The following is a 26,886-nucleotide window of genomic DNA, read 5'->3' on the forward strand; positions in this document are numbered from 1 at the left end:
CTTGCCACTTGTGTGAATGATGCTTTTAGAAGAGCATGGCTTGACTTAACTGAAGCCTCTTTGATTAATTTAATAAGAAGTGAGAGAGTGAGGAAAGAAGTTATAGGACGATGCAAATGATAGCAAGCTTTCCAAGCTCAACGTGGAATAACCTGAGGTACCACTTTAGCTAATGGAGCCTCCCGCTACCGCCGCACGATTTCTGTTCTCATCCTGAAGCAAAGTTCTTAACCCGAGGTACTATTTCTGGGTTAGCGGAGTCTGTTACCTGAAGCATCTGTAACCTGAAGCGTCTGTAACCCGAGGTACCACTGTAGATGGTCTTCCGAGAACCTTCTGCCGTACAACTCCTTAAGCAGACAAAAGTTCTTCATTCTGTAAAACTTTGCATAGGTACATTCTAGAGCTTCCTAAAAACACCAGACAGCGCTTTCTGCCTGAGGAGTGCTGTTTTCTATGCAATGTGGCAAAAAAAACCCCCCAACTATTTATTTAATAGCTTGTACACTCCTTTGCAGGGACACGGGTGGCGCTGTGGGTTAAAACACAGAGCCTAGGACTTGCCGATCAGAAGGTCGGTGGTTCGAATCCCCGCAACAGGGTGAGCTCCCGTTGCTCGGTCCCTGCTCCTGCCAACCTAGCAGTCCGAAAGCACATCAAAGTGCAAGTAGATAAATAGGTACTGCTCTGGTTCGCCAGAAGCGGCTTAGTCATGCTGGCCACATGACCCGGAAGCTGTATGCAGGCTCCCTCGGCCAATAAAGAGATGAGCGCCGCAACCCCAGAGACGGCCACGACTGGACCTAATAGTCAGGGGTCCCTTTACCTTTACCCTCCTTTGCAAAATCAACATGGTGATATATAACATGGATGAGAAACCTGTCTCCAACTTCCATCAGGCTAAGCAAGCATACCCAATGGTCAATGATACGGGAAACTGCGGTCCATCAACATTTGGAGGACCACAGGTTCTCCATACCTGGGCCATCCCTTGTACAGGGTATAATTAACCCAATAGACAGTTATTGAATACCAGCACGGGTTTAGGGATGCAGATAAGCCCATGACATCATTTAAAAAGCACATGACTAAGCCCTTCAAAATGGCTAGAAAGGCTTCCCATTTCTAACCCACCAGAAATGAGAGATTTTTTTTGTCTAAACCAAAGATATGATGTGTGAACATATCAAAAATAGATCAGTGCTTCTGTACCCTCATAAATTTATTTATTTATTCCCCTTTGGATCACTTAACAGTTACATCAATTGCCCATCAATTTCACTTCGATATCATACTGTTTTGCCCAGCATATTTTATTATTTGTTTCAAGTTTGAATAATAACAACGATGATGATGATGCTGCAACAGGTGTATGTTTCCTACCCAACATGTTACTTATATTGTTTATATTTAAAGTAGCTTATCATGCTTAAATGTGTAAGGGGAACATTGAAAGCAGCTAATACATAAGTATCTTCCAACTGATAGCAATATGAGAGAGAATCACATCACACTAAGTGAATCCATGGCTCAGTTTGAATGTGTGGGATTCTGCAGTGGAGTTTGCAGCCTGCTTGCTCCCCCATGATCCTTTTCCCTGCCGTGCTGAGCTCAGGGGTGTACCTAGGGATTGGGTAAGTTGGCCCCCGCCAGGGCGCAGAACCGGGGGAGCACAAAAATCACATAGGAAGGCAGCCAGATGGACCAACAGAGGAAGAGGAAGATGAGGAGGAGAGCCAGAGGGGAGAAGACGCAACCCCAATGGCTGTGTCACTGGTGGAGCACAAAAGGCGACAAAAAGCAAACTTTTTGAGTTTTTGATCCATGATCTCTCCCAGCACCAATTCAGCTCCTTACCAAGGGTGCAAAGGAGCCACGTTATGCCTCTGGCTGAGCTAAGATTTGCCTGAGCATGATGTGCAAACCAGGCCATGTGCACTATGGCTACACACAACAATATCTAGAGCCAGCGACCACTTGGCAACAGTACAGAACCTACAAACAGAAACAAGATTTCATAGTTACAAGTGCTACAGGGTTTTTTCCCTGCCAACTCAAAGGGAAGAGGGGTGCGAGGTAGCTAACAACTCAAAAATATTGCTCAATGTTTGACAAATCCTGCAGATTCTCATTAGGAGACCTGAGAGGCAGTGATCTGGTTCCTTGCCTTAGGTGAAATGCCAGTCTCTGTTACATTTCAGGGACGCTGGCAAAAAAAAAAGTAAGACTCCTACTGCAACAGTCGGCCACCTGCTTCTGAAAAGCTAATTAAGGCAGTGACTCAACAGCTATAGGATATTTGTGCCTTGTTGAAAAGCAGCTGTTGGCCAAGGTGGAAAAATGGGGGGAGAGATGATAAATGCTTTCAGTAGCTAGATGCTTTTCTGGTCCCACTGCCCTGTGACATTTCATCAAACATTGCAAAATTAAGTTCAGTAGGGAGATAAATAATAATAAGCACTGCATTCAGGAAGGAAAAGCCAGATGCACCAATATAGGGTGGGTGGCACCCAGGCAGAGAGTAGTACATGTGGAGGAAAAACTAAGGGTCTTAGTAGACCACTCACTTAAAATGTGTCAGCAGCATGATATCGTCAATGTAAGACAGTCGGTATAGTATAATTCAAATGTTGGACTAGGCTCTCTGGGTTAAATAGGCAAGTCATTCTCTCTCTCTCTCTCTGCACAGGTTTGATATGAGCAGTGCTTTTGGGGGGGACGCATACCCCTAAACATTTTGTGAATCTTTGTTTGGCCTCACTGAGGGGCACTATTTCAATATGACTACCCCTAAACATTTTTTTTATATAGAAAAAAAAGCACTGGTTGTGAGGATAAAATGAGGCTACCTTGAGCTCTTTAGAAGACGTTGAGGTATAAATGGAGTAATAGTAGTAATGCTGAAACAGCAAACACAGTTCTAGACGGCAACAATGGGCATTTATAGTGACCAAATCATGAGAAATAATGTTGTTGTTTAGTCATTTAGTCGTGACCAACTCTTCGTGACCCCATGGACTAGAGCATGCCAGGCACTCCTGTCTTCCACTGCCTCCCACAGTTTGGTCAGACTCATGTTTGTAGCTTCGAGAACGCTGTCCAACCATCTTGTCCTCTGTCGTCCCCTTCTTCTTGTGCCCTCAATCTTTCCCAACATCAGGGTCTTTTCCAGGGAGTCTTCCCTTCTCATGAGGTGGCCAAGTATTGGAGCCTCAGCTTCAGGATCTGTCCTTCCAGTGAGCACTCAGGGCTGATTTCCTTCAGAATGGAAAGGTTTGATCTTCTTGTAGTCCATGGGACTCTCAAGAGTCTCTTCTAGCACCATAATTCAAAAGCATCAATTCTTCGGCGATCAGCCTTCTTGATGGTCCAGCTCTCACTTCCATACATCACTACTGGGAAAACCATGGCTTTAACTATACGGACCTTTGTTGGTAAGGTGATGTCTCTGCTTTTTAAGATGCTGTCTAGGTTTGCCATCGCCTTTCTCCCAAGGAGCAGGCGTCTTTTAATTTTGTGACTGCTGTCACCATCTGCAGTGATCATGGGCCCAAGAAAGTAAAATCTCTCACTGCCTCCATTTCTTCCCCTTCTATTTGCCAGGAGGTGATGGGACCAGTGGCCATGATCTTCATTTTTTTAATGTTGAGCTTCAGACCATATTTTGCGCTCTCCTCTTTCACCCTCATTAATAGGTTCTTTAATTCCTCCTCACTTTCTGCCATCAAGGTTGTGTCATCTGCATATCTGAGGTTGTTGATATTTCTTCGGGCAATCTTAATTCCGGCTTGGGATTCATCCAGCCCAGTCTTTCGCATGATGAATTCTGCATATAAGTTAAATAAGCAGGGAGACAATATACAGCCTTGCCGTACTCCTTTCCCAAGGAGAAATAATAGTGCCACCTTATTCTGCTTTAGTTGACTCTCACCCGGAGTGCTGTGTCCAACTGCTTTTCTATATGCACACATCATCTATATAAGATAATATTTTAGAGCAAAGCACATCAATAGAGACAAATCAATCACCTCACTTTCAGAGGAGAGATTTTTATTTGGTACATATAGCTTTGGCACTAAATATCTGCACAACACCCTATTTTAATAACCAAGCAGTGATGTTTACTTCCAAATCAAGGGCAATTCTGCTTTCATAGATTTCTACCAACACCATAGACAGTTATTCCTTCTTTAATGCAGTAATGCATTACCTGCAATTCTGAAATCTGTGACCGACTAGCAGTGAGAATAAAGGTTAAGGAAACGTTGACTTCCTTGTCCATTTTTACTTTTCCATTAATTCTCCCCATCCACCCCAGTTCTACACACACAGATACGAAGACATTCTGAACAAAATGTATATTTACATGAACAAGGTTTAGATCCATGTATACATGGAATCAGAGGCGTGATTTTCTTGTGAAACCACAAAAAAAGTAAAAACAAATCCAGGTACATAGATTTGCAATATATTTTGGCAGTTTTAGTTGATAAACGTGCCCCACTCGAAGGGACTCCAGTATAGCAAACACTTCTGCTGTGCAACTAAGATATGAAAGCATAAACTAATCCATCATTTCCCTATGTTCTGTTTCCACTATACTTTACAACTTTTCCTGAATATTTTGGGTACAACACTATTATGTGTTTGCATTTTTAAGGATTACTTGTTTCTTCCACTTTTCAAGTGTTAGACCAATATTTGGGATGATGAGCGATATTAAGAATGCCTTGTTGATTTCACAGGGGAAAGGGGGGAAGGGAGGAAAAGAAGTAGAATGACAGGCGATATCATGGACTTATCATGAAAGTTTTGCCATTCATTTAAAATGATGTGTGGGTTGTAGCTTTTGGCCGTGACTGTGATTGCACAGCAAACGACTGGATCATTAATCTCTCGTTTTGAAAGCAAGGCTTCTAAAATGTTTCCAGAATGAAACTGTATAAATCCAGGAAAATATAATAGCAAGTTTCTCCACCCCCTGAACTCTACTACTCATGTTAAATATTGGGCCTGGGAGTTCACCGGAACCATCGATATATATAAATACACAAATTACATTTTAATGTTGCTGCCATTTTTAATCACACACAGACTGACTCTCAAAGTGAAGGCGATTCAACTTTGACAATATCTGTAACAACTTTAACTTGGCACGTTGACATACTGCGTAACAAACATCACAGAGGAGTTGGTTTCAGTGGTTTCTTAAGTAAACGATACGCACAAGCGTCACAATTTACAAAACAGTACAATTTGCAGCAGCGGCAGCAGCAGAAGAAGAAGAAGCCAAAAGCACAACACAGTCAAATTTAAGGGGCAACAGCACAGAAAAACATAGGCCCATCCACCGGCAAAAGCTCCTTCAGGCTATAGTGGCAGCAAAAGTTCAATGCCTCCTTGCACCAAGAGTCCCATGAGGAAATTTGCCTTGTTCTAATTTTGGAATCTGGAAAAAAACACACACCAGGAAGGATTTTTATATATATATTTAAAAATAATAATGATATGTATATATCTGAAAAAGAAAAATCTCTTCAAAGAAAAATATTTTCCCTCAGGGTGAAACAAGAGAATTGCTAGTGACATGTCGAAAGTACTGAAGCAAAGGTGTGGCTTTTAACATCAATATGAAGTTTAAGGCTAGTTACCCTGTCCCTGTGATGTTTAGGCCATGTCATCACACCGCGACACACCGTGACACTTGCGGGCCCACATCATTTGCTGTCACTGGTGGAAAAAAGCACATAGCGAAGGCCTGACTAAACATGACAGGAACTTTCAAAAGCCTCCCCACCCCTCATTTTCTAAAACGGCAAACAGAGTTGGTTCAGCCCTAAAATCAATTCTGTGCTATGCCTGCAAATCTAGGAAAGCCTCATAAATAAATGCTGTGACTATTTCAAACTGACTGCTGGGATTCTCTCCCCTCAGGGCAATTCACATGACCAAACTGATATTGTTGAGAATGTGGGTTAAGTGGATCGATGTAGAATTTGGCACAGGATGAAGCAGGCAAAATGGTAGCATCATGTGGACTAGGCACATGATGAAGCAATCACAAGACCAAATCCCCCACAAACCTACTCTATATCTCCAAGCTCGCCAACACAGTAATTTTAATTGGTCCTTATTCACGGAGAGAACCGCAACTATCAGCTAAGCAGAGTTGAAGGATGCGAATAAAAAATTAAAATGTTATTCCGTCTGGCTGGGTCTTTGGGGAGATGGCCTAGGCAGGAAGCTGTCACGACAAATGAGCATGTACTGGCATACGTCTTAGTAAATCAAACCACAAACGCACAAAAAGAGTTAGCTGGAAGGCTGGTGGAAAACATTGTTCAAAGCTGCAAATTTTAGATAACATTGGCTTTTGAAACAGCCAAAGCACTGTTTTGCTGCTGAACAAGGCTGAAAGGCTAGTATGTCTACTCAGAAGTAAGTCCCACTGAATCCAGGTAAGCAGGGCTAGGATTTGCAAGGGATCAGGACTTCGCTAATATCTTATGCTAGGAAATAGCTCTAAGCAAACAACAAAGAGTCACTCTGAACTGGAGGCTCTCTATTTCATATTGCAGTAACATAAGCTGGAGTAATGCCAGGTGCTTTTGGCAAATCCTGCCCCACAAAATAAATCTCTTCTCTGCTTGTCTATCAAGGATACTCAAGTGAAAAATCACTATACTGCTAGAACAACGCTTCTTGACGCTTAACAGCAACAAGGAAACCAGTTACTAATGGGGCCCAAAACTAGGAACTTAAGAAGTAGCATGGCCTCCTTGCGGATGGGTGCATTTGTCGACTTGGGTTTCTTTCAATTTTTCTGCTTTCTAATTTTAAATTCCATTCTCCAGATTCCTGCATTCTTTGTGCATATTATTTGGTTGCAGAACTGCACCACAAAATTAGAAGAGCGAATGTCAAAAAAACAATGCAGGTTGCGTAGTGGTTTGCAAAATGTCAATTAGATCGTTTCTCATTTAAACTTCATGAGACCCATTCTAATTCATTGTTTCTCTATCACATTTTAAAACATTTCTCTGCATACATGAAGGGTGGAAAAATGAACCTTGAGATTCTCAGGAGTCCAGTGGCAACCCAATAAGGTTTTTAAAACTGTGTGCAGCATGTAGGGCTTTGTGGCCCACCTTGAGTTCATTATTTGCTGAAACGTGACCACCACTAAAAAGCCTCTGCTACGTTTCAGAAATGTGCCCTTTTGTTTCTACATGAAAATTTTCTCTGTCTTTCTGTACAGTGCAGAAATTCAGCAGTACTAGAGTGGTGTTGCTCTGTACAGGAGAAGGCATGCATGCAGGGTGTAGAATTAAAGCAGGCAGCAGCTATCAAGGCACCCCACTGCTACAGCCAGGTGCAAAGTCAGCAGAGATGCTGGTGGCAATTCCAGATTATGTTTTGCCACGTTTGAAAGATTCCATAAACCTGAATCTATACAGGCATCCCCAAAAGCATCTCACTTAGACAAGCAAAAAAATCAGAGCATCCCCAGCTCTTATAGTCCCAGTACAGCATTAATACTGACATCGCTTAATGGTGACTGCACAGAGATAAGGAGGAAAGGTTAGGATGTGTCTGGCTGTAGATGTGTAATCTCAGCCCTCCTGAGGGAATGGTCCAAAACCTTTGACCTCCCCAGATGCAAGAGGAGTGCTGTTATCTTAGCTCTTCTGCAAAGGTCCTCCTTGCATTACATTTGCCTGTACAGACACCTGATATTCATGGATATCTGTTGCCCTATACTGGGCACAGCTGTGAAAATGCACAACCATAAAAGAAGCTATCAAGCATCATGTGAAAGTACAATGATATCATGGAATGGGCCAAAAGCCCCACAACCAGTATTAGGCACCAAATATTCCTTCCCTATCCCCACGAACCCAGGAAACTCAGCACACCGGCAGTTTCGTTCATGTACGGGGTTGCCAATAGCCCAGAAACGAAGCCCTGGTCTGCTGTTTCACGTCTTCCTTTAACAGAGATTTGATATGCAGGAACCCAAAGGGAAGGTTTTCAGGGATGGAACAAAACGTGGAGATTTGTTCATTGCTGCAGCTGAGGTTCTAGTTCAGAAGCTGGTAAGCCCATTAGAAATCCTATCACAGTGGCGGCTGCTTCTTCCAGGAGAGCCTAGAAATGTATTCTCAGCAAAGCAAATCTTTTTTGTGCATATTGTTTGCAGTTCTTTTGACATATGGTCATGAATACGTATGAACACTAGTTTTTTCAAAAAAGAAAAGCAATCATGACCATAGTAGCTATAGAGACACGATCCCAAACCCTTGAATCTTGATCTCAAATGACCCATAACGCATATAGACTGAACATATCAATTTATACAGGCATTATGGTAAAATCCACTACCGACCTGTTTTTGTCTCATGCCCATCTGATAACAGTGGCAACGACCTCTGCCTGGGGCTTTAGAAAGGATTAATGACTAACTGGCGTTAATAGCCTTTGGATACATTTCAGCCATCAACTCTTCCAGCTCATCATTAATCCTAGGAGATGTGCTAGACACCATTCTGTCATTATTATTAAAACTTCATTTAAAAAAAAAAAGGAAGAAAAGAAATCCTCTGCACAGATGGGTGTAGCATAATTGGGAAAAGAATAATTGTCATTGTATATTGGGGGTAAGCGTTCACTGGGAACACGAAGTCTCATTATCAAGAAAGGGAAAGAAGGCTTTGAATGCTGAACCAAAAAAAGTGTCTGTAAGGACACTAGGAAACCTTGGCTTAGATAGCCCTGGCTCAGATGCCTGCCTTGCTAGCTCATCTTTTAACCTGGTGGAAGAGCTGTTCGCCTCTCACGTGCAATAATATGCCATTATAAAGCAAAGCCCTGGTTGTACTTGTGAAGGTTCACAACATGAGATCCTTCCTTCTCAAGAAAAGAGGGGATATCCTATGAGTGGGGAACTTCTACTGAGTTCAAGATGGGCTTTCGACTGCAGAAAATGGATTCCGGTGTTATGGAAGTGATTTCCACTGCTTGGTTTAAACTGTGATGAAAACACAGTTAATCATTAATCATTTTATTGCATTTTACCTTTGGGTAAGTAATAAGTCAGTGGTGGTGGTGCTGAATCAAATGGGAAGAAGGAAACTTTGGAGGAGAGAGCAACATGCCTGCTCTTTGACCATTCAGTCAGCTGAATGTCTAATGTCTAAACTGGGGGGCGGGGAGAGAGAGATACTGAATATAGCATTGACACGGATCCTCTGACTTCAGTGTCATTTGTTAAAATGCAGATTGTGTATTTTCACACAAAGGCAAGCAGAACAAAATATGAATCTCCAGGGTATGGTCTGAAAGTCCATTAGGCCAGCATCTTGCTAAAGCTAGGCAGGTCTGGATCTGGTCAATACATGGATGGGAGACCATCCAGAGAACCTGGCATTGGTGCGAGCTTAGGATATCATTTCACTCATCAGATGATGTAGCCTCTAGTCCACAAAAGGTTTCGCCTTTTCAGGGCACAACACTCCACAGATTTTCCATGTCAGGAGGAAACATCTGCCATCCCCAGCTGCACTATCTTCATAAAGCCATTTTCGTGGAATGAAACTAAGCTGGCCAGACATTTTCTTTTGCCATACTGTCCCTGCCACCCCCAAGGCACAATGCGCTCGGCAACATACATGACAGTGACAGACTTGTCCTCCTGAATGCCCCATCACACATCAAAGCTGGGTGAGGGGTGCTCACCACTTCTCTCACCCTGGGGCCTCCATCCCAGGTCCTTTTCTCCCAACTAATCTCACTTCAGCATAGAATCCTGGGGGCTAGAGGAGAATATTGGGGCTCTAAATCAAACATATCCATTCTTAAGGAAATCAGCCCTGAGTGCTTACTGGAAGGACAGATCGTGAAGCTGAGGCTCCAATACTTTGGCCACCTCATGAGAAGAGAAGACTCCCTGGAAAAGACCCTGATGTTGGGGAAGATGGAGGGCACAAGGAGAAGGGGACGAGATGGTTGGACAGTGTTTGCAAATCTCCCAGCATGAGTTTGACCAAGCTGTGGGAGGCAGTGGAAGACAGAAGTGCCTGGCGTGCTCTGGTCCATGGGGTCATGAAGAGGCGGACACGACTAAAAGACTAAACAACAACAACAAAACTACAGGGCTGGAGAGGGGCATTACCCCTCCCCATGGATACATCCCTTTTGTTCTTAACATCAGACTATCCTCCCAGCCATGCTTCCCTCATGGCAAGAGCAGACCTGCATTTCAGAAGGCAGGTCTGCAGCTGCCATGTCCAATTTGGGCCTGACAAACCAGAGCAGGTGGTCTTACACACGCAAATTGCCTTCGTCCCTGCCAAAAGTAATCACACAACTGTTTAGAAAGTAAAGTTCTTCTCTGTCTCTAGATCAGAAAAAGGAGGTGGTCAAATTCATCCCAAACAGGAGTATGGTGTCTGAAGCCTACTAACAGCCTCCATGCTGAATTACATTGACAAATGTCCGTTTCCAGTTTTCCCGTTATATTTTACACAGGGTTGAGAAATGTATGCCACACAAAAGGATTCTTCCGGCGACAGTCTTTACAGGATATGCTATACAGGCAGGATAACATTAACACATATAAATCTTTTCAGTAGCAGCTAGCCTTGAACTCAGAACCTTTTGGGCTGTAGCTAGGAATGCAACCCTGCTATTAAAACAGAATATTCTCCAAAAGACTTCCCCTCCCCGCAAAGATACAGCCGTACCTTGGAAGTCGAACAGAACCCGTTCCAGAAGTCTGTTCGACTTCCAAAATGTTCGGAAACAAAAGCGCAGCTTCTGATTGGCTGCAAGAAACTCCTGCAGCCAATCGGAAGCCGCGGAAGCCCCATCGGATGTTTGGCTTCCCAAAATAGTTCATAAACCAGAACACTCACTTCCAGGTTTGCGGTGTTCGGGAACCAAAACGTCCAAGTACCAAGATGTTCAGGATCCAAGATATGACTGTACTTGAAAATCACCCAGGCTGACTAATCTTGTCTCAGCAAGAGAGACAATATTCTGCTACTGATAACCCAATGTCTCTCTCTCCATTATCTCTGTCCTTGCTTAGAGCCTGTTTTTGTTCCTCGGCTTCTCCTGCTCACACTATCAGGCTTGCACATCTTTTCCAGACACTCAGCTTCCAATTCCCTGGAAAGGATCTCTTGACCCTAACTTGAACTCCTGGCACCATCTGGCTTAACACCCTGAACTGCTGACCCACGTAGTTGATTTAACAGTCTTCAGTCAGTGCCTCTTGAACTTCACTTGCGCAGGGTCACGATGCATAACACTGACAAATTTATGGCAACGCTGACAGATGCAAACAGGAACACATCTGTGGTAGGTCTTATTAGGGACCTCAGTGATAACATTCCATTTAAAAAAGGAGGGGGGGACAGAAAACGAAAGCAGTACCCTCATTTTGTCAACCCAGTTCTGAAGAAAGACTTGAGAATGAACAAGTTTATTTGGTGTTGTGAACGAAACGACAACGGTCCCCGCCGTGTGGAACGCATTCCTTATTTGATGAATAACAAGCAAAATCCATGACTTTGTAACAGAATTTGTGTGACCAGTCAATCCAAATCATACGAGTGCTTCATCAAACCTCCCAAATTGAAGTAGACATTAATTGGGCTCAAGGAAGAGCCTGATGTCTCACATGACAGTGAAGTAAAACACTCATTACGTTTCGTAATCGTACATATGCCAGATTAGAACTTCTTGGGGGAAGTGGAGATTGAGTGGTTGTGGAAGTGTGTGTGTGTGTGTGCACGCACGTGTGTGTGCATATTATTTATTATCATTTTTTTCATATCCCACCTTTTCCTCAAGGAGCTCAAGGTGATCACATGCTTCTCCTCCCCAACACACATTCTTTATCCTCACAACAACCTTGCGTAGTAGGCTAGTCTGGCCTAAGGTAGGGTTGCAATAAGTCTGGAATTTCCCAGACATACTCTGCAGTCGGATGCAGTGCCTGGGCAGAAATTGGCAAAAATGTCTGGGAAAATCCAGGTGTATGGCAACCCATGTAGGCAGGGTCGTTTTTGCTGATTTCCCTTTTTAAAAAAACTCAGCAACTTTTGGCAAAGCTAAGGAAAGCTCAGCAACTTTGGCCAAAAATAGCTCAACAATTTCACTTTTTGAAATATGGCAACCCTACCTAAGATCACTCTTAGGTGACCTACTTCGTGACTGAGTAGAGATTTGATCCTGGCTCCTCCAGATGTTAGGCACTCTTATGGCAACGCAACACAGGCTGTGGGTACAGAGAATATTCTTTGAATTCCTTTCCTTCCACTATTGTGGAAGATACTGGACCGAGATGACCTAATCAATCAGTGTCTCTAAGCACGCGGTCTCCTAGGAAACTCTTGAGGTATGAGTGAGTATATTAATAAATATATGTAATGTGTGTGGTTTTTTTCCAAGTTAGAGCTGTTACCTAAGACATAAGCTGATGGTTCTCCCAGGAACAGGAGAGCAGCTCATCTTAAACTGAAAGACGCAATGCTTAGATGGAGAAACCAAAACCAGGAGTTACTCAAAGCCAGGAGGAACCTTACTGGCTCCAGGAAACTCCCTGTCCACTTTCAGGGTGGCACTGCAGAGCAGTCAAAATCAAATCAGCAGTTTCTTCTGCTTGTAAACAAAAACTCAGTAGTGCAAGGAATAAGGAAGCTGGGACCCCAACGACCACAACACACGCTTCTTGTTTAGCACTACATTTGTTAAATCAAACTGCCACGGGAGCTCCAAACTCTAGACACAGCCTGGGACAACCACTGAGGTGACAACCATTCATTCTTATAACAGCCCTGCAGATATAGAGATTGTCTTTCATACTTTCCAGACTAGAAAACTGGAACCTGGGAAAATGCTAACACAGTCAGCCAGTGCATTCTTAAATGAGGTGAAATTAGAACCCACTTTCTCTATCCAAACAACACTTCATCCAATAAACTAACTGTTTTTCTCTTTCTTTCTTTCTGATGGCGAATACTGTGACTAACAGTATCATAACGACTTTTCCTAATGCCATAAAGGACATGTGCTCTTTAGATTTCAGCATTTAAGGTTCAAAAATTGCATTTTTGAACTAAAATCACTACCTCTGAATCTCTACAGCAAAACTCCATTTGTTTCCCTTTGCACTTGGCACATCTATTATTAAATCATGTTCTTCTGAAAAGTAGCGTCAGGCTTAGTTTTTTAAACATCTATTGAGAGCAGCGTTTTAGCTTAATGCAGGATAATATATTTGAGGAGTTTCAAATGCATTTATTTGCTACATACTGTGTGGTGATTAAATATGATAATCTAATCTGGTTGCTTTTGGAGGATAGGAACCAGCGTGAAATCAAATCTGTTCAAAAACTTCTTAAATGCAGATTTCATGTTGGCAATCAATAGTTCCTGTGCCATTTCCCTCCCTGCTCTCTGTTGCAGATGTAAAAGTGATGTTAAATACAACTGCTCAGTTTTGGGGGGGAAATTATGGAAAATACCTATACTACATTTTCAGAACCCCTTTTTTTTTTCAGAAAGCATCCTTTCATTAGCAAGCATTGCCAAGAATAAAACACTTATAACATTGGTGCACTAACACACACACACACACACACACACACACACACACACACACTGAGACGCATTACTCTTGCTTCTCAAGTATTTCCCCCACTAGTTTGCAGCATTAAAAAACTGAGAGTTAATGGGGGGTGGGGGGGAATATCCAAACTCCTCTGGCTGAGCACAAAGAAATGTTAAAATGGAAAACTCTGATTCGTTAGTCAAGCAATGCCAATTATATATCAAGAAGGCATGAGCTCAAATATAGCAAAAGTGAAAAGAACACGATTCAATTAGAAAATAATGCTGAGCCTGCCGCCGCCGCCCCCACCTATATGAAATTTCAAAAACTTACACTGTAGTGTTCTTATCAGTCCAACCCAGCAAGCAGCCTTAAAAGTGAATTTTAGATTTTGCATCCATGCTCCATTCTTAATGATGTGACTGTTCAGGCACATGGTCGAGTAGCACTCAGCTTCTCCCTTAGTGATGTACGAGAGGCGAGCTCTGCTGATTTATCTAGTCTTTCTGCTGCAGATTAGCACTAATGTTTCTGCCTCTGCATCCTACCTTTCTTTTAAGCGAGTGGCTCTGCATTACCATTGGCAATCCAAATTAGACAGCCAATGCAGCATAGATTTCTCTCTCTCTCTTTCTCCCCACCCAGTCCATCCCCTATGAAACAACTGATAGGCATACAAGAAATCACACTGTTTGGATGTATTGATTCTCACTTCCAATTTCCCTGCTGGGAAAGAAGTAGTCACCATAGGTGCCCTTCCCTTCCTGCAAAAGAAGGCTGCTGTGGTTCGAAGGTCTGTTTGCAATTTATTCTTCTGAAATATATTTAGCTTAGACAGATGGTCTCGGGCAAATAATTTGCATGCAGAAACTCAGGAATTTTGATATGTGTAACTCATTGATAATAGCCATACACATTCAGATTTACTATTTGCTCAGTGTAATAGTGTTTTGGGGAAACCGGATACAAAGTGGGTCAGGCTTTAATGCATTTAACATCCATTAGCGGCCATGAGCTCGTGCTCATAAATAGGTTTTATTTAATTACACTGCACAGGATGCATAGGTTACACACTCACTCTCTCGCTCAAATCCACTTCCTCTTGCCCTGCTCGCTTTGGAACGTCTGACATTTCAAAGTGTGCTGCAAGTTGCTCTTCTTAAGAACTGTCCTCACGGCTGATGTTTTACACTGCGCCTCCGAAGATGCCAACAAGTTTACTACAGCAATTAGCAAAGGACAAAGTGAATGAACCGCTGCCACGTTCTTCCAGGCTTTCGAGTAATCAAGGAGTGTCCTAGCAATAAGAGACCATATTTTATTCATGATGTTTTCAGGCCAAGACACCACAAGATTGTACTTTTTTTAAGTTTAAAATTTTCATAAGCACTCTCAAACACTCAAGTAATAGAAAATGCCCCACAGCTTTTATTCATTTCAAAATCTGAACAGCCTGACAACTTTGCTCCCTGTCTAAATCAATCCATACCACGCTTCTGCCTAGTTTAATTGCTCTCCACCCCTCCTGCTATAAATCTGAAGCTGAAGGAAACAGACCTGCTCTGTGAATAACAGCAAATGATGTCCAGTTGACATGAGATGATCTTCAAGGCATCAGTGTTGTTGTATGAACTCTTGTCCATACAGAGAGCTTGTGCAGTGCTGTGGTCAGAGTGTAGGACTAGGTAAAAGGTAAAGGTAAAGGACCCCTGGACGGTTAAGTCCAGTCAAAGGAGACTATGGAGTTGCGGCACTCATCTCGCTTTCAGGCTGAGGGAGCTGGCGTTTGTCCACATGTAGCCACCATGACTAAACCGCTTCTGGCACAATGGAACACCGTGAAGGAAACCAGAGCGCACAGAAATGCCGTTTACCTTCCCGCCGCAGCGGTACCTATTTATCTACTTGCACTTTGACATGCTTTCAAACTGCTAGGTTGGCAGGAGCTGGGACAGAGCAACGGGAGTTCACCCCGTCATGGGGATTAGAACCACCAACCTTCTGATCAGCAAGCCCAAGAGGCTCAGGGGTTTAGACCACAGCGCCACCCACGTCCCTGGCCTGGGAGTAAATCCTATTGAACACAGTGGGACTTAATCCTGAGAAACGCAGCACAGCATTGTAACAAAACGAATAAAGTGAGAAAGAGCTAAAGAACCCAAGAATTGATTCTTCCTTCTTGACTTTCTTGCTTAACTTCCAGGGTGCTCTTGTCAGAGAAGGTCCACTGATGGATGTGGTTTAGACCACAGTGCATCCCAGTGTAGGACTAAGGTTAGGGAAACTTCATTCAAGTCCCTTACTGTGTGATTTCAGGCCAGGCTCTCTCAGCCAAAGCTACCTTGCAGGGCGATTGTTGCAATGATAAAACAACATATTCTGCCTCAAGACCCTTGGAAATAAGGCAGGATGAAAATGTGTGTTAAATAAATAAATATACATTTAAGAGTTGAGAAGATCAGCGCGGCCTCGATTATTGCATGTAACAATCTTGCAAAAACAAAAAAATGCAGAGAATTACCAAAACGGTAGCTTTTCAAAATGCACCATGAAGTGTTGTTGTTGTTGTTAATCTTTCAACTTCCTCAAATAGTAACAATAAAGAGATTTAGCACCTTTTATCCCAACACCAGAAGAATCTTACGAATGTACAGAAGGATGTCCTCACTCCCGTCTTGAATTACAGCCTCTCAATTCGGCAGATTTCCAGCAACTGAGAACAACTAGCAATGCTGCACAATTCTAGGGGCAGGAGATTTGGCGGAATACTGTAACCGGCTGAGATTGCCAGGGAGATGTTGGCTTTGGCAGAGCAAGTTATCCAAACAGAAATTAGTTCTGGCCACGAGAGGGGAGTGGGAGGAGAGAAATAATTTCTGCTCTTGCAGCAAACGTGTCATGGGATCTGTAGTGGCTGGAAGCAAAGAAGATCTTCCCTGTTTTACAATCCCTTTGAAGATACCATTAAATAGCAGGAGTGGCAGAGCACATGCCTGCCCACTGTTTCATGTGAGAACCCACTTTCCCAACTTGCTTGTCGGTCCCCCCCCCCCGGCTTTCTTTAAAAAAGCCAAAGGAAGCTCAGCTTTTATAGGTCTGTTCTGTACCTAATTCGTTTACCAGGCATCAGGACGCACAAGATTTCCACGTTGCATATGTGAACTCCCTTATCTAGACTGAAATGCAAGGTAGCAGATGGCAGGGGAGGCCAATGGGGCTTGTTGTTGTTGTTTAGTCATTTAGTCGTGTCCGACTCTTCGTGACCCCATGGACCAAAGCACGCCAGGCACTCCTGTCTTCCACTGCCTCCCGCAGTTTGGTCAAACTCATGCTGGTAGCTTCGAGAACACTGTCCAACCATCTCGTCCTCTGTCGTCCCCTTCTCCTTGTGCTCTCCATCTTTCCCAGCATCAGGGTCTTTTCCAGGAAGTCTTCCCTTCTCATGAGGTGGCCAAAGTATTGGAGCCTCAGCTTCAGGATCTGTCCTTCCAGTGAGCACTCAGGGCTGATTTCCTTAAGAATGGAGAGGTTTGATCTTCTTGCAGTCCATGGGACTCTCAAGAGTCTCCTCCAGCACCATAATTCAAAAGCACCAATTCTTCGGCGATCAGCCTTCTTTATGGTCCAGCTCTCACTTCCATACATCACTACTGGGAAAACCATAGCTTTTACTATACGGACCTTTGTTGGCAAGGCGATGTCTCTGCTCTGTTGGGGCTTACCAGAAGTTAGAATGGGAGGGGCAGAGTGGCAGGGAGGTGGGCGCTGTCTGAAGGCACCAATGAAGAAAATACAGCATTTCCGCTGCTGGGTAATGTGCACTCAGGTAAGCACCGCTGCCCATCCCACAATGTCGGTATTGGAAATCCACATGAACGCTAGCACAAATGGAGAATAAGCATGCTCAACATTGGGTAGACAACCATCCTACCAATCAGATACATTCCAACCCTACTACGGAGAATATGGAAGATTCTTTCTCCCCTTCATTTGCTGCTGCCACTGCAGGAAGTGTGAAAACAAAGCCTGCGTCTTACACGTGTGCCTGTTCCCCGAGCAGAATTGAATCCCCGCTCGTCGGCTGATGAATGGGGGCTGCATCCTACTGCATCGGCTGCAGGGACCCAATGTGGGATCGAACCCCACCCTCCCGCTGATCAGCTGACACCACAAATGCAGGGCTAAGAGGACAAACAAATAAAAAACATACAGTGATACCTCCATTTTTGAACAGCTTAGTTCGCAAACAACCTGGAACCCGAACGCTGCAAAACCGGAAGAAGGTGTTCCAGTTTTTGAACTTTTTCCCCAGAAGCCAAACTTGCTCCGTTTTAGTCCCCCTGTGTTTCCTGTTGTACTGCTAAGTTGCGTCCTTCCCATTGTAATTCAAGCCTTCTGTTTCCGATTGCAGTGTTCTGAGGTGATATTTGGAGCTTGTATTTGGTGCTTTTGTTTATTTTGCGTTTTTTGTTTTGAGGCTTTTCCAGTTAATTTGTTTTTGTGACTGTGTGGATCCCAGTTCTGCTACTGATTGATTTGATTGATAGATGGCTTGATTGATTGATTGATTGATTGTGTGACTGCAGAAATGGATAAAAGCCCCCCATCCAAGCAATGACTATCATCAGTGCAGGTAAGAAAGAAAATTAATTTTAATTTTTATCATCTACAATACTGTTTTATTTATTTTATAGTACAGTACATTGATTACTGCTTTCATTATATGGATCAATGGTTTCGTTAGATAGTAAAATTCATGATAAATTGCTGTTTTAGGGGTTGTTTTAAAAGTCTGGAACGGATTAATCCATTTTGCATTACTTTCTATGGGAAAGCATGCCTTGGTTTTGGAACGCTTTGGTTTTGGAACAGACGTCCGGAACGGATTACATTTGAGAACTAAGGTACCACTGTAGTCCGATAATATACCACACCTGATTTTCGACCAGATGAGCTGAAGCCTAGCCTAAGAATAATACCGTTTTCTAGATAAAACGATTGTTTCAGAAAATCAAAGTGAGTTTTCTTGGGTTCTTTTATGAGCACCAGAGCTAGAATCTGTCTGGTTTTTTCCTGGCACGGCACAGGAAGCTATTTGCAATTTGTTTCCTATTTATTTGTTACGTTTTTATCCAGGCCTTACTCCAGCAGGTGGTTCTTCTGTGGCCTTCCAGATGTTGATGTCGGCTGGGGCTGGTGGAAGTTGTGGTCAAACAACATCTGGAGGGATACAGCCGAGCCACTGTTCCCTTACTCCAAGAAGCTCGGGATACTAGATGTGGCATTTCACCTCCCTAGCAGGCTCCATGGGATATCCGACAAAGTGGGTTTGCCCAAGCCAGCCAAGAAACTTTGAGGCTCAGTGGGGATTCGAACCTCTCTCTCCCAACACAACTGCCGCAGAGCACCACAGCAGCTTTCACATCCATTTTTACAATAAAACTGAAGTGCCAAGCATTATAAGCTGCCACATCATTTATTTAAACGCAAAGCACCACTAGAAATATTAAGAGAAATTGCAATCACCTTAACTTTAACGTCGACAGCAACAACCGGAATATTTCTGTCCCTTGAGTCATTTGATTTGCTATTTGCTAAATTCATAATTAATTATTAAAACGAGTCACGGGTGGCTTTGATATTCTGGGGAAGTGCAGCACTGCCAGCATGGCATCCGGTTTGAAATGCAAACTGACTTCCATAAGCATTCAAAGAGGGCTAGGATAGGAGGGTATCCTATATCCCACTTGCTACAAAAGAAGCCTGCTCCCATTTGCTCAAGAGTTTTGTGTACATGCTGTGCAGATGTTTGGCATCCGACATGGAAAAGGGACATGCACACTTACCAAATGAGAAATTACTTAGGGCAATAGGTGGCAAAGTCAAACATGCTACCACATCTACTGTAACTACTGTATTTTTCCGTGTATAAGACTAGGTTCCCCCCCCCCCAAAAAAAAAATGATGTCCAAAATTTGGGGGGTGTCTTATACACAGATAGATCTCTTCCCATTTTCTTAAATCAAAGTCCCCCCAAATAGGGGGTGTCTTATACATGGGGGCGTCTTATAGATGGAAAAAGGTATACAGTGGTACCTCTGGTTGCGAACAGGGTCCGTTCCGTTAAAGAATAATAAAGAAAGAGTCTAAAACCTTGGAAAACTGGCATGCTATAGGGATTAAAAGGCCTGGGAAGACCAGGACTCAAATTCTTACTAAGCAAACAACTTGCCTGGGTGTACCTCATCCAGGATTTGACCTGGACCACATGGAATTCTAAGCCAAACCATGGGGCAAACATGCTGGTTCCTGGAGAGAAAATTGTGACTGCTTTTCCCGCTCCTCCAGTCCTACTACTGCTGTGCTGCTATAAGCTAAGCCATGGCATGGCCTAGCATTACATCCAAACTCAGACTCATTGGCTGGAGTGACATAAGCAATAAGTCTGGGTTTGGATGTAATGCTAAACCAAACCATGGCTTAGCTTCTAGCAGCGTGGCAACAGCAGGACTGGAGAAGGAGCAAAGCAGCCACATTCTGTAGCCAAGATTTGTTCTATGGCTTACTGCTCATGGATTGCCTGGTTTATTTTGCCCCCAGACAATCCATGAGCTTGGTTTATCGGGTGGGGTTTAAAGAGTTCCCTTTGAATTTGGCGCACTGAAATAATGCTAAGGAAATTATGCTTCCTCCTTGCAGTTGGAGTAATTATATCATTTGCCCATTTATTTTATTTTTTAACTTGAAATTTAGTTAAAGATATTTCTAGGCACAAGAGCAGCAAAAAAATAAAATTAAAAGCATATGGGACAGCATATGGAAAGGAGAAAGCAAGGTAACTTACGCTTGCAAGCTGTTGTGTGCAAGAGTTATGCACTGCTTCAGTGGCGTAGCGTGGGGGGTGCAGGGGGGGGGCGAACCGCACCGGGCGCAACATCTGGGGGTTAGGATTAGGGGGCGCAAATCCACGGGTTAGGGGGCGCAAATTACTTGCCTTGCCCCGGGTGCTGACAACCCACGCTACGCCACTGCACTGCTTATGTTTTATTTAATCTTATTCCTTCCCACCCACAGCTAAGAAAATGTACAGACTTGTGCACTTGCGAAGCAGGAAGAACTGGAGCATCATGCTTTGTAAGTTAGCAGAATGATTAAAAAAAGAAAAACAATCAGAAAGGATTGTGAGAGTCCTGGCCACTCCTGGACACTTCTCAGTTTTGTTATCACTGCTCATAAATAGGCGGAAGTGGAGACCCACACCCAGGAGTTCCTGATTAGCTGCATAAATGACAAACTTGGGAAGCAGACAGAATTATCTTGTGGGTCACCAACTGGCTGTGACAGGTGAGGAGAACCCCTGTGGTAGTTTTTATCTCCTCCCATCCCAAATTCATATATTCAGATAACATACCTGCTATGCTAAGAACTGGAGAAGTTTTAGTCTGTCTCAAAGCTTTAACAGCTGTTTTCCTGTTTGGGCTGCTGGTGGTATTTCTCCCAAGCTGTACACACCACCCTGACATCTGATACAATGAAGGGCCGTATAAAAATGCATGAGATTTTAAAAAGCCAATTATTCCCGATACCCTTTTTTCCAGTGATAACAGCACTTAACGTAACATGTGAAGTCTGCCACAGAGGTAGGGCCATCATTAAGGAAGAATAGAGATACGATTCCCCTTAATCAATGGCTTGACATGTCAACATTGTGGTTTGAGGACCCGATCCCCGCATCGTTGAATGAAAACACAAGGACATGTGATATAAGTTTAATGGGCAAGAAAAGGCCACAACTTTATTCATTACAGCAAAGTGAAAAGGTATTGGCTTAGGCATTGGATTACGTCAGCTGACTCCAGCCCCTCAGAGAGGGGTGAGTCTAAAACAGGGGGGTTTATTCACCAGTAGGTGGAGCCTGTTGATGCTAATCCAACTATAAGCTCTCCCCTGATGTCACCAAGGGTCGTGCCATGGCCTCCTGCCAAGCAGGCATCGGACAGAATACACGACCGCCGGATTCCTTTAATGGAATACCCAAAAATTGAAGGCGTAGGCGATGGCCACACCTAGCCCTTCGACACACCACAACACATTATTCCAATGCCTAACCTACCCACCAATACCACGAAAGTTGTGGCGATTGCTACGAGGTAGGCGAAAAAACCAAAAAGCCTAATGCCAAATGGAAAAATTCCTACCAGGCCCCCCAGACAACCAGGGCGACCAACCTAAGGTCCACAGCAAGGCCTGAGCTCAAAGGGAGTGGAGGGTGGGTGACTCGCGACGGGATGACAAAAAGTGAGGCCGGGAGGCTGGCGCCCCAGCAATTTAGGCTGCTATACACGCCCCCTCGCAGGCACCTGGTTGGGTGCCTGCCCATGGGCGTGGGCGCCAGCCAGGTGAGTGGGAGGCGGGGGGCTAACGCCCCCTGCTTGAGGCGGAGTCCGGCTCCCGACCACAACCACTCCCCTCTCTTGCAGGAGGAGAGTCTTTGTGGTTCAAGGACCCAATCCCCGCATCGTGGAATGAAAACACAAGGACACGTGATATAAGGTTATATGTGCATTAGGATAATAAGAATATGCACACCTGTATATTAATATATCGTAATGTAACAGTATTTATTTCTTTTCAATCTCATTCACTTTTCTCACTCTCTTTTTATAAATGGAATTGTTCTAATAAAATATTAATAAAAATAAAAAGTGGTACCTCCAGCAGTAAGCCAATGGCATAGCGCCCATTGTCCTTGGGGTGCGTTCTTACTTTTCATACATACGCATTTCATCCAAGAGCGTTAGCTCTTGAATTGATGCAATGGATATCGAGGTGAACCCTCTTTTCTTAAGATGTTCTTGTTTGTTTGCATTCCATTAACAGTAATGGTGCTAGCATCATTTTATTTTCTCATCCTTCTCTGGAGGCAGCATGAGTCAAGGCTGAAGCGTGGAAAGCAGTGCAGACCTCCCCATCGCGACGCACTGTTGCATTTTATTTTGGTTTTTTTAATCGTAACTATGTAAACATCAGGGTTTTTTTGAAAGCGAATCATGGTCATCCAATAGGATCAACGGGATGAAGAGTGCTGTTTGGAGCTGGAGAACACATCATGGTTGCTAACGGAGATACTGTAAACATGAATGATGCTACGAAAAACAGAAGTGTCAAGGCAGCAGGGGCTGGACTAGGGATTTTTAACAGAATTCTGACCATTAAACTACAATTCCCACAATTCTCTGGGGAAGTCCTGGCAGTTATAGTGATATAAGTAACGGTAAAGGACCCCTGGACGGTTAAGTCCAGTCAAAGCTGACTATGGGGTTGCAGCGCTCATCTCGCTTTCAGACTGAGGAAGCCGGCGTTCATCCACAGTCAGCTTTCCAGGTCATGTGGCCAGCAGGACTAAACTGCTTCTGGCGCAATGGAACAACATGACGGAAACCAGAGTGCACAGAAATGCTGTCTACCTTCCCGCCGCAGCGGTACCTATTTATCTACTTGAACTGGCATGCTTTCGAACTGCTAGGTGGGCAGGAGCCAGTGGCGTAGCGTGGGGGGTGCAGGGGGTGCCGGCCACACCGGGCGCAACATCGGCGTTAGGGTTAGGGGGCACAAATCTATGGGTTAGGGGGCGCAAATCCACGGATTAGGGGGCGCAAATTACTTGCCTTGCCCGGGTGCTGACAACCCACGCTACGCCACTGGCAGGAGCTGGGACAGAGCAATGGGAGCTCACCACATCACGGGGACTCGAACCGCTAACCTTCCGATCAACAAGCCCAAGAAGCTCAGTGGTTTAGACCACAGTGCCACCTGCATATACTCGCTTCCATACTTGCTTCCATTGCACTATAGATCTGATAACGGTCTCAGCAATTCCTATACGCCTCCATTTTGCTGACACAAGTATCGATCTTTTTTCAATTATGATGGGGCGCTGAGGTGGGGGGAGCCTAACATCTCCTCGTGATATTTTTCAGACGAGACCCCATTAAAAGCTGCTGTTTGGCCTGTAAGTGGTGAGGAGAGAAAAAGATCCAGGCAGCGCATGGGCAAGTGGAATTTGAAACACTGTGGGGTTTTATTTTGGCAAAGGAAAGGGAAGACGCTTCCTACGCTTTTAAAATAAGTTTGGTGTGAGCGGCAGCAGATTTGAGGGGCAGTTGGAACTGCACCCAGGTAGTACTGCCCTGAGGTGAGAGAAAGAATATGGAAGAATAAGGTGGTAACAAAGGACTACCAAGAACCTGAACAACAACTGAGAATTTACAGGCTCTAAAATTAGAATTTCAAACTGATAACCTGACAACATAGCTTCAGTTCATGGAGATTTCCCTCAAACAGAAGATGTAAACTCTGGAAATTGTTGCGGGCTTCAAACAGATGGAGAAATTGACCCATCTGAAAGAGGTGCAGAGAAAAGAGTTTTATAATGAGCTAGAGACTTAAATAGTACCGAGAGAAGCCGAGAGGAGAACTATCTCTGGGGACAAATTAAGTGTAAAATTCTCGGCCAGCCAAGCTCCCAAAAGAAATTTATTAATTTAATTTCCCCCCTGTTCTGCCTGTAGTTTCAAACTAAGGAGCTAAGCTATGTAGGTGATATGGGGGGGGGGGAGTTCTCTACATGTACAAGTACTGTATAGACTAGTCCTTTGACAAGCTTTTGTGGGCGGCGGTATCAGTAAGATGGAGCCTAAATGATACAGTTTTGTTTCTCAGTCTGTTTCCTTATATCATCATCCACTATGCAAGGATTTCCAGATAAATATTGTGTCAAAATTACAGCACCGGAAGCTCAAAAATCAGAACTAGAACAGAAGATTGCTTAGCCTCATCATGCTCTTTTTCCCAATCATGCTATTTTCCAAGTGTACATTTTTTAATGCATCAAAATAGAAAGCAGAACGCTCCGGTCCCACGAACGCAGCTTCCCTCATCCTACACCTCTTAAACTGTCTTCCCGCTGCTGCCTATCACAGCTATAACATGCCTGGCTAAGTTCAGACATCATACCAAACCATGGCTAAGGAAACCGTAGTCTCTGATCTGCCAGCAAACCACACACACAAAGAGATTTGCAATTCAAGCTTCATGATATCTATAGCCCTGTCCGGGGGGGTCCCATCCCTCCCTCCCCCCACAACTAGGATTGCAGGAGGAGAGAGTGGGTACATGCTTGTCCTCCCCCCTCCTGTCGCTCAGCTCCAGCATCCCTCGTGTGGGATGGAGGAACTTCTACATGAGAGATTCTGCTCACAGGTGCTCGCCACAAAATTTAGAACCTCTCTACCTCTCTTTTAAATCAGAACCAGTGAAGGCAGTGAAGGTCCTGTGTGAGTGCCTGGAAGCGGTTGGAGGATGGGTGGCGGCTAACAGATTGAGGTTGAATCCTGACAAGACTGAAGTACTGTTTTGGCGGGACAAGAGACGGGCAGGTGTGGGGGACTCCCTGGTCTTGAATGGGGTAACTGTGCCCCCTGAAGGACCAGGTGCGCAGCCTGGGAGTCATTTTGGACTCACAGCTGTCCATGGAGGCGCAGGTTAATTCTGTGTCCAGGGCGGCTGTCTACCAGCTCCACCTGGTACGCAGGTTGAAACCTGCCTGCCTGCGGACTGTCTTGCCAGAGTGGTGCATACTCTAGGTATCTCCCGCTTGGACTACTGCAATGCGCTCTAAGTGGGGCTACCTTTGAAGGTGACCCGGAAACTGCAATTAATCCAGAATGCGGCAGCTAGACTGGTGACTGGGAGTGGCCGCCGGGACCTCATAACACCGGTCCTGAGAGATCTGCATTGGCTCCCAGTACGTTTCCGAGCACAATTCAAAGTGTTGGTACTGACCTTTAAAGCCCTAAACGGCCTCGGTCCTGTATACCTGAAGGAGCGTCTCCACCCCCATCGTTCTGCCCGGACACTGAGATCCAGCACCGAAGGCCTTCTGGCGGTTCCCTCATTGCAAGAAGTGAGGTTACAGGGAACCAAATAGAGGGCCTTCTTGGTAGTGGCGCCTGCCCTGTGGAACGCCCTCGCTTCAGATGTGAAGAAAATAAGCAGCTATCTTCTTTTTAAAAGACATCTGAAGGCAGCCCTGTTTCGGGAAGCTTTTAATGTTTGATGTATTATAGTATTTTAATATTCTTTTGGAAGCCGCCCAGAGTGGCTGGGGAAACTCAGCCAGATGGGCGGGGTATAAATAATAAATTATTATTATTAACCTTGTGTGTGGAGGGTGATAAACTTGAGCACTGGGAATATGCTTAAGGGGGCCTACAAACGTGTTGTCTGCATATTGACTGGAACATGTGCACAATTCTCCCTCCATGGAAGCGTTATGTGCACATTATCTATGAAGCCTGGTGAATATGCATAATAGCTGGTTGTTATGTACATTAATTGGTCAGTTTACATTCCCTTTAACATATATACCTTGGTTTTCGAACAGCTTAGTTCTCGAACGTTTTGACTCCCGAATGCCGCAAACCCGGAAGTGACTGTTCCGGTTTGGAAACTATTTTTGGAAGCCAAATGTCCGACGGGGCTTCCGACTGGCTGCTGGAGCTTCCTGCAGCCAATCAGAAGGTGCTCTTTGGTTTCCGAACGTTTTGGAAGTCGAACGGACTTCTGGAACGGATTCCATTCCACTTCTGAGGTACCACTGTATATGTATATATAGTACACTTCCTAAACCAAGCATGAAATATTATAATAGCCACCATTATCAGTATATTTTAAAAAATATTTTCCATTACAAAATGAAATAGTTACTTGAAACAAGACAAAACTATGCCGCTACAAGTACAGTACGTGCAGATTAATCCTTTGTGGTAGCAAGATTTGTTTTTGTTTTTTAAAAAAGCCAAGGGGAGTGAGATGGGAACAGTAGCTGAGAGATTAGAAATTTCAGTCCCTGAAATAACCTCAGTCGCACATGACCTTGAGAATTAGCATGACTGGGTGAACTGCAAATTCCACAAATATAAGTGTAGGTTTTCAACAGCACTTATCGTGCTATTCTCAGAAGAGCAGTCAATGTTCCTAATAGTCACATGTTAAAAACAACACAAAGTTTCGATCAAATCTAACAAATATTATAAAAATAAAAATGAGCATTTCTGACATAAATGCAAACAATGTATTTTGCCACAATCTTTTCTCAGTCACGAAAAATCAATTATCAAAAAGCTAGAACTAATACAGAATATGCAATTTTTATGTTTTCAGCTGTGCTTTGCAAAATGTGTTTAAGAACAAAGTAAGGAGATGCC

The 26,886-nt window shown here is 44.0% G+C and overlaps 1 protein-coding gene and 1 long non-coding RNA gene across 5 annotated transcripts in view; both read right to left on the bottom strand.

Annotated features, from left to right (window-relative positions):
• The window catches only part of RAPGEF4 (Rap guanine nucleotide exchange factor 4), a 166,137-nt gene that overhangs the window by 100,639 nt on the left and 38,612 nt on the right, over window positions 1–26,886 (bottom strand). The window contains exon 1 of one of the 3 annotated variants that reach the window (XM_083467927.1): window positions 13,952–14,252. The exons of the other annotated variants lie outside the window; for them this stretch is intronic. The gene's annotated coding sequence lies outside the window, so the exon portion shown is untranslated. Of the gene's footprint in view, window positions 1–13,951; window positions 14,253–26,886 lie in introns of those variants that run through there. 3 annotated transcript variants of the gene reach the window in all.
• LOC310691361 lies at window positions 4,030–15,169 on the bottom strand. 2 transcript variants are annotated; one of them, XR_014518479.1, is made up of 2 exons: window positions 14,697–15,169; window positions 4,030–5,449 (listed from the first exon to the last, which is right to left on the bottom strand). It is a non-coding gene; the product is annotated as an uncharacterized lncRNA (long non-coding RNA). The 2 variants fall into 2 exon arrangements; XR_014518480.1 differs by lacking the exon at window positions 14,697–15,169 and adding an exon at window positions 5,652–5,863.

Source organism: Podarcis liolepis, assembly GCF_965112155.1.
Source record: "Podarcis liolepis genome assembly, chromosome: 1".
Taxonomy (NCBI): Eukaryota; Metazoa; Chordata; class Lepidosauria; order Squamata; family Lacertidae; genus Podarcis; species Podarcis liolepis.